Genomic DNA, 7,597 nt, shown 5'->3' on the forward strand with positions numbered 1-7,597 from the left:
AAGAATTCACACTCTCATGGGGAAGGATGAGATACTGAATGGGTATGATGACATCAAGGTCAAGTTTCCTTTGCCTGTCTTCTGCCTGCCTTCAATCAACAAGCTCTGGTCTCCAGGCAAACCTGGTAATCACCAAAAGATTTTTTGCCTTCTTTCTATTTCCTACATGCAAAAGAAAGGACTTGGGTAACATAAATTGATTGGAGTTGGTTTCTTTTCCTGGGTGCCTTTAAACTCTCTTGCATTATTTGGAAGTGAAAAGGGGGTGGGGGGAACGAATGCTATGAACATCCAATCAAAATAGCAAAGTTCAAATCGTCTACCCCAGAACCTTTAAGATGAGTTCTTTGAAGACCTACATCAGACATCAGAATTTACTGTGGGGATTTCTGAAGTTCCCGGCATATCTTGTGAGCTTCCCACACAATCATTTTAAATTGGTCAAGAAAAAAAAAGGGAAAGAAAAAGAATCCTAGGCTCCCGAGGTTGCTGGTGACAAGATAGACAATTAGAGATGTGTGTGGTATGAGTGGGGCTGGACAGAGAAGAGGAGCACAGCACACGAAGCTGCATTCAGTGTCCAAATTATTTATAAGAAAGCATGTGAAATGGCTCTTTCCCATTGTGTTAATAATATTTGAATAGAAATGGAAACTTTTCAGCTTTTCAACAAGCAGCTTGAGACCTTCCTCCACCCCTCCTGGTTTCTCCCAGACTCACCTCCTCACCCCCCACAAATGATTGATAGCCAAGGAATGGGAGCTGTGACAGTCCCTTTCTTTGCTTTCTTAACCTCTTTTTCCTCCTTTCTTCCCCACAAGGGGGAAAACACAGGCAAAAGGCAGTGGGAGGGGGTGAATGTCCTTTCAGCTGCAAGCCTCGGAAAGAAAGCTTTCTCTGCAGGGAGTGGGGGATTGAAGCGTCAGTCAAGAGCACTTTGGAAGTGTTTGCCTTGGCCTCCCAGGGGGGTTCCACTGATTCCAGCACCTCATTCCCCTCGTGTGCCTTGGCTGAGCCCCAAGGTCTTATCCGGCTCTCCTCCCCTGCCTCACACCGCCTGCCAGCCCCATGCTTCCAACTTTCCATATCAAGTGGAGGAGAAAGAAGCAGGACAGAGGGAAGAAGGAACAGGAGCCGCCAGGCTGCGTGAGCCAAGCAGGGCTGGGTGTGCTCCTCCAGCCTGCAGGGGCTTTCACGGAGAGCTGTGAACCGGGCACCAGCCAGGCTGCCACCACTCCTGGAGGCTGTGCTAATGTTATTGCTGCCTGTAATTAAAATACAGGCTTACTATAAAAAGAACTTTTCATTTAAAGGTTTGATAGAGATGCATTAAGGATCCCTATACATGAATGAATTCATAATGGCCAAATGACATATTTATGCCATGTACTTAGTTATGCCTTAGCTAACTCCATGATTCTAATTTATTTGCTGGTAAAACACCATCCCCGCTGATGTGCTCTGCTGAGTATACTTCTGTCAAATACCTATTCAATAAACAAACAACATGACATATAAAGAACAAAGCCCATTGTGGGGAATAGCTCGGGATTTCACCTTTCTGGTGACAAACCCTGAGCTTGCCCTGCAGGTTGCTCTGTGGGAGCATCTCCTAGAGAGACACCAGGCCTCTTGCATCCCCCTCCGATCTCTTAACCGTTGGGCCACGGTCTCCACTTTGTGCTGATTCTGCGTATCCCTGTAACCCGACTTCCTTCAGGTTCAGGGACTCCAAGAACACACTCACCAATACCACTATTGAATGTCTATTACTACCCTCTACGAGATTTCCTCATGTTTCAGACTCCATACACCATTGGCAGGCATCTTATCAATTATGAACACCTACCAACAGACCTAGTAATCATAGCTACCATTCACTGAACACTTACCATGGGTCAGGGGCTTGAGATACCTTACTTTCTCTGCCTTGAATAATCCTTTAAATATCATTGGCTCCAATGTGTTGATTAGAAAATTGGGTGTTGAGGGGGCGCCTTGGTGGCTCAGTCAGTTGAGCATCCGACTTCGGCTCAGGTTGTGATCTCATGGTCCATGGGTTCAGGCCCCACGATGGGCTCTGTGCTGACGGCTCAGAGCCTGGAGCCTGCTTCAGATTCTGTGTCTCCCTCTCTCTGACCCTCCCCTGCTCCTACTCTGTCTCTCTGTCTCTTTCTCTCAGAAATAAACATTTTTTAAAAAATTTTTAAAAAGAATTGGGCATTGAGAAATTAGAATATCTTGCCGTAAGTTATGTAGCAGGGTGGTGGCAGCGACAGAATTTGGAATCCAGGTCTCTCTCTCCAAAGCCCACGACCTTTACAATACATTATGCTTTCTCTAAGAGTAATACTAATAGAGAAGAATGATAATAATTAATGGAGATTTTCCTGTATTCTGTGCAACTTTTAAGTGTTTTACATATAGTTAGTCATTTAATTAATGAGGTAGGGTTACTATCCCCATCCTACAGATGAGAGATAGGCAGAGAGCATGAGTAATTTTCCTAACAAAGTTACAAAGCTGGTTAATGGTGATGTCAGGATTTGAACTCATGCAGTCTGCTCCAGAGCACATACTCTGGATCAATATTCTGCTCACTCTGAAGGCTACTAATCAGACCATGAGTAGGCCTCTCTGGAGAATCCAGTGGCTTCTTCCAGAATTGAGAATTGGGACCCAAGAGAGTGATGGAGAGAGCAGAGAGAGGTGCCCACAGACACGTGGGAAAGCATGTCCTGGATATGTGGAAAGAATATCCTAATGTCTTGTGGAATTTCTTCTGTCCACCTGCCAGCCTTTCACATAACCTCTTGCTTCTTATTTTTTCTTTTTCCTACTACCTGGAGTTGGGCCAAACTTCACAGGTTAAAGACACAGTCCTCTGCCCTTATATCAGACACCAGCTATAAGTTTAAGGATATGCATGCTACTCTCACTTCTCACCCACTGGTTATAAATTTGGGTATTCCCACTACGCCCTCAGGTTCAATAATTTGCTAGAATAATTCATAGAACTAAGGAAAGCACTACACTGATGATTACAGTTTTATTATAGAAAAAAGATGCCAATCAGAACCGATCAAAGAGGGGTGCCTTGGTGGCTCAGCTGGTTAGGCATCCAACTCTTGATTTGGGCTCAGGTCACTATCTCACGGTTTGTGGAATTGAGTTCTACCACACTGTCAATGCTGAGCTTGCTTGGGGTACTCTACCTCTCTCTGTCTCAAAATATATAAACTTAAAAAAAAAAACAATCAAAGGGAGGGACCTATAGTGTGAGGTCTGGGAGAATCCTAAACGTGAAGCTTCCATCCTCCTCAGGGACTCTCTCCCTACCATTGATGTGTGGTAATATGAAAGAATATTGCAAACCAGGGAAGTTTACCCAACCTTCAGTATCTAGAGTTTTTATTGGGACTTCATCATGTAGGCATTGATTAATTGACTCATTGGCCACTCGATTGAACTCCGTCCCCAGCCCACCTTTCTCTTCTCAGAGGTTGGGCTGATATCACTGACCCAAAGCCCCAAACCTCTAATCACAAGTTGGTCTTTATGGTGTAGTCACCCATATCCTGGGTGACCTCATTATCAAAAACTATTAGGTGTGGTTGGGATACCTGGGTGGCTCAGTCAGTTGAGTGGCCAAATCTTGATTTCTGCTCAGGTCATGATCTCACTGTTCATGGAATTGGGCCCTGCTTCAGGTTCTGCACTGACAGCGTGTAGCCTGCTTAGGATTCTCTGTCTCCCTCTCTCTCTGCCTCTCTCCCACTCATGCTCTCTCTCTTTCAAAAATAAATTAAAAAAAAAAAAAAAACTACTAGGGAAGGTCCAAGATGGAGGAATAGCATGGAAGTTTTTTTGTGTCTTGCATCCATGAAATGTAGCCAGATCAACACTAAACCATCCTGCACACCTAGAAAACTGATTTGAGGATTAACACAACAATCTGAAAAACCTGAACCACAGAACTCAGCAGGTATGTGGCACAGAGGGGTGAACTGGGGGAGAGAGAAGCCGCGGAGGGCAGGGAGCTGGTTTTGCTTGTGGAGAGAGGACAGAGATGGGGGGAAGAGTACAGGAAAAGTACATCCCCCAAAAGCAGCTGGAGAGAAAGTGGAAAAGTGGAAACAGCTGCAGGGACTGAACTAAAAAGGGAGAAAGGAGAAAGGAGAGGGTTTAAATTCCATTAGAACTCGACAAACAGGGGGAGTGCAACTCGATACCTGGCAGTGCTCTGGTGGGAAGGGCAAATCCCCAGGAGCAGACAGCAAGGTCCAAGGGGTCCAAAGGCCACAGAGGCAGAGGCGGTTCCTCTGCTGGGAGGACATTTGGTAAAGGATGTACTGTGTCCCCACAGGTTAAAGTCCCAGCAGACTCTGGAGATCAGTCACATTCACCGGTGTTGGAACAGGGACGTTAAGGGTGAAGCCTGATGCCAGATGCATGTTGTGATTTACCATAATCCCTGAAACGCTGCTGCCACATGATTGCGTGAATTTTTCTGGGGCCGGCTGGACCCACCCGCAGTCTCCGGGCATTGGTAGCAGCACAGTCTCCCGAACATTCCTGGGTGCAGCCAGCATCCAGCCATTGCTCGGTGACACTCCCCCAGAGGGTCTGAGCAGGTCAAAACCGCAGTCCCTCAGAAGTAAGGGGTCGGGAAACACAGCTGCATCTGAGATAAAACTCAGGAGGAAGGTGCCACCTGGCAGCCTGACAGCTTGGTCATGGATAGTGTAGAAGCGGGGAGTGGACAGAAGCCGGAGACAAACGAGGGGTGCGCAATTGCTGGTGGGGGAGAACAGAGCTCCAACACTAGAGACTGGGTAGGTGGGTGATGCCATTTTCACCCCTTCTGCACATGCACATGCGCACCTACAAGCGCCACAACAATCCACCCCAGTAAGCTAAGCAGTGCCACCTAGTGGAGAATAGAGCCATTACACTAAAACCCGCCCAACTGGGCCAACTGCGATCTTCACAGCACCTCAAGTCTCTCCACCTGGTTAGTTTACAGACTATAAAGTGCTTCATAGTTTGACTTCTAGGGAAAAATGAAGTAATTTCAATCATATTTCATTCTGTTCGCTGGTCCTTTTATTCAGTTTATTGTCTTTTTCTTTTCTTTTCTTATTCTTGAATACAGAAAGAGAAAAAAATTTATTTTTATTTTCCATTTTTATTAAAAAGATTTTTCTTTAGTCGTTCCTGGGTGGATCAGTCAGTCGAGCATCCGACTTCAGCTCAGATCATGATCTCATGGTTCATGGGTTACAGCCCCTCATCGGGCTCTGTGCTGACAGCTCCAGGCCTAGAGCCTGCTTCAGATTCTGTGTCTCCCTCTCTCTCTGCCCCTGCCTGCTTGCACTCTACCTGTGTCAAAGATGAATAAACATTTTTTAAAAATTAAAAAAAATTTTCTATTATATTTCTTATTTTTTTGTAAATTTTTAAAATTCTATTTTACTTTCATCATTTCATTTTATTCTATTTTATTGTATTCATTTTCTTCAAATTTTCAAACGTTTTCCTCCCCCCACTTTTTTCCCCTTTCTTTCTCTTTACCTTTTTCCTCTAAGCTATCAAACTCCTTTCAACAACCAGACCTAGGATTTAGCATCCTATATTTTATTTCCTTGTGTTGTCTTTAATTTTTAATTTTTTTACTTTATTAATTCTTTTTCCTTCTTCAAAATGACAAAATGAAGGAATTCACCCCAAAAGAAACAACGTGAAGAAGCAATAGCCAGGGACTTAATTAACACAGATACAAGCAAGATGCCTGAACCAGAATTTAGAACCACGATAATAAGAATACTAGCTGGCATTGAAAATACATTAGAATCCCTTCCTGTGAAGATAAAAGAAGTAAAAGCTAGTCAGGATAAAATAAAAAAAAGCTATAACTGAGCTGCAATCTCGAATGGACGCCATGGAGGCAAGGAAGGATGAGGCAGTGCAGCTAATCAGAGATACAGAAGACAAACTTATGGAGAATAATGAAGCAGAAAAAAGAGGGAGACTAAGGCAAAAGAGCACAAAATAAGAATTACAGAACTCAGTGACTCATTAAAAAGAAATAACATCAGATGCATAGGGGTCCCAGAAGATGAAAAAGAAAAAAAGGGGTAGAAAATTTATGTGAGCAAATCATAACAGAAAACTTTTCTCACCTGGGGAAAGACACAGACATCAAAATCTAGAAAGCATAAAAAAACCCATTAGCTTCCACAAAAACCAACCATCAACAAGGCATATCACAGTCAAATTCACAAAATACTCAGGTAAGGAAAGAATCATGAAAGCAGCAAGGGAAAAAAATCTCTTAACCTACAAACAAAAATTAAAGGAGTTCATGACCACTAAACCAGCCCTGCAAGAAATTTTAAGGGGACTCTCTGAGGGGAGAAAAGATGAAGAAAAAAAAATAAGACCAAAAGCAACAAAGACTAGAAAGGACCAGAGAACACCACCAGAAACTCCAACTCTACAGGCAGCATAGTAGCAATATATTCATATCTTTCAGTACTCATTCTAAACATCAAATGTTTAAATGCTCCAATCAAAAGACATAGGGTAACTGAATGGATAAGAAAACAAGATCCATCTATATGCTGTTTACAAGAGACCCACTTTAGACCTAAAGACACCTTCAGATTGAAAATAAGGGGGTGGAGAACCATCTTTCATGCTAATGGTTGTCAAAGAAAGCCAGAGTAGCCATACTTCTATCAGACAATCTAGATTTTAAGATAAAGACTGTAACAAGAGATGAATAAGGACATTAGATCATAATTAAGGGGTCTATCCACCAAGAATACCTAACAATTATAAATATTTATGCTCCAAATGTGGGAAAACCCAAATATATAAATCAATTAATAACAAACATAAAAAAACTCATTTATAATAATACCATAATAGTAGGGGATTTCAACACCCCACTTAAGCAATTGACAGATAATCTAAAAAGAAAACCAACAAGGAAACAATGGCTTTGAATGATACACTGGACTGGATGGACTTAATGATATATTCAGAACATTTCATCCTACAGCAGCAGAATACACATACTTCTCCAGTACACATGGAACATTCTCCAGAATAGATCACATACTGGGACAAATATCAGCCCTCAACAAGTACAAAAAGATCAAGATCATACCGTGCATATTTTCAGACCACAATGCTATGAAACTCAAAATCAACCACAAGAAAAAATGTGGAAAGATAACAAATACTTGGAGACTAAAGACCATCCTACTAAAGAATGATGGTCCAACCAAGAAGTTAAAGAGGAAATTAAAAAGTACATGAAAGCCAATGAAAATGATAACACCAGAGCCCAAAACCTCTGGGATGCAGCAAAGGTAGTGATAAAAGGGAAGTACATAGCAATCCAGGCCTTCCTAAAGAAGGAAGAAAGGTCTCAGATACACATCCTAACCTTACACCTCAAAGAACTGGAAAAATAACAGCAATAAAAACCCAAACCAACAGAAGACAGGAAATAATAAAGATTAGAATAGAAATCAATACTTTCAAAACCAAAAAAAAAAAAAGAACAGATCGATGAAACCAGAAGCTG

The sequence above is a fragment of the Panthera onca genome, chromosome A1 (assembly GCF_046562875.1).
Source record: "Panthera onca isolate mPanOnc1 chromosome A1, mPanOnc1 haplotype 2, whole genome shotgun sequence".
In the NCBI taxonomy this organism is placed as follows: Eukaryota; Metazoa; Chordata; class Mammalia; order Carnivora; family Felidae; genus Panthera; species Panthera onca.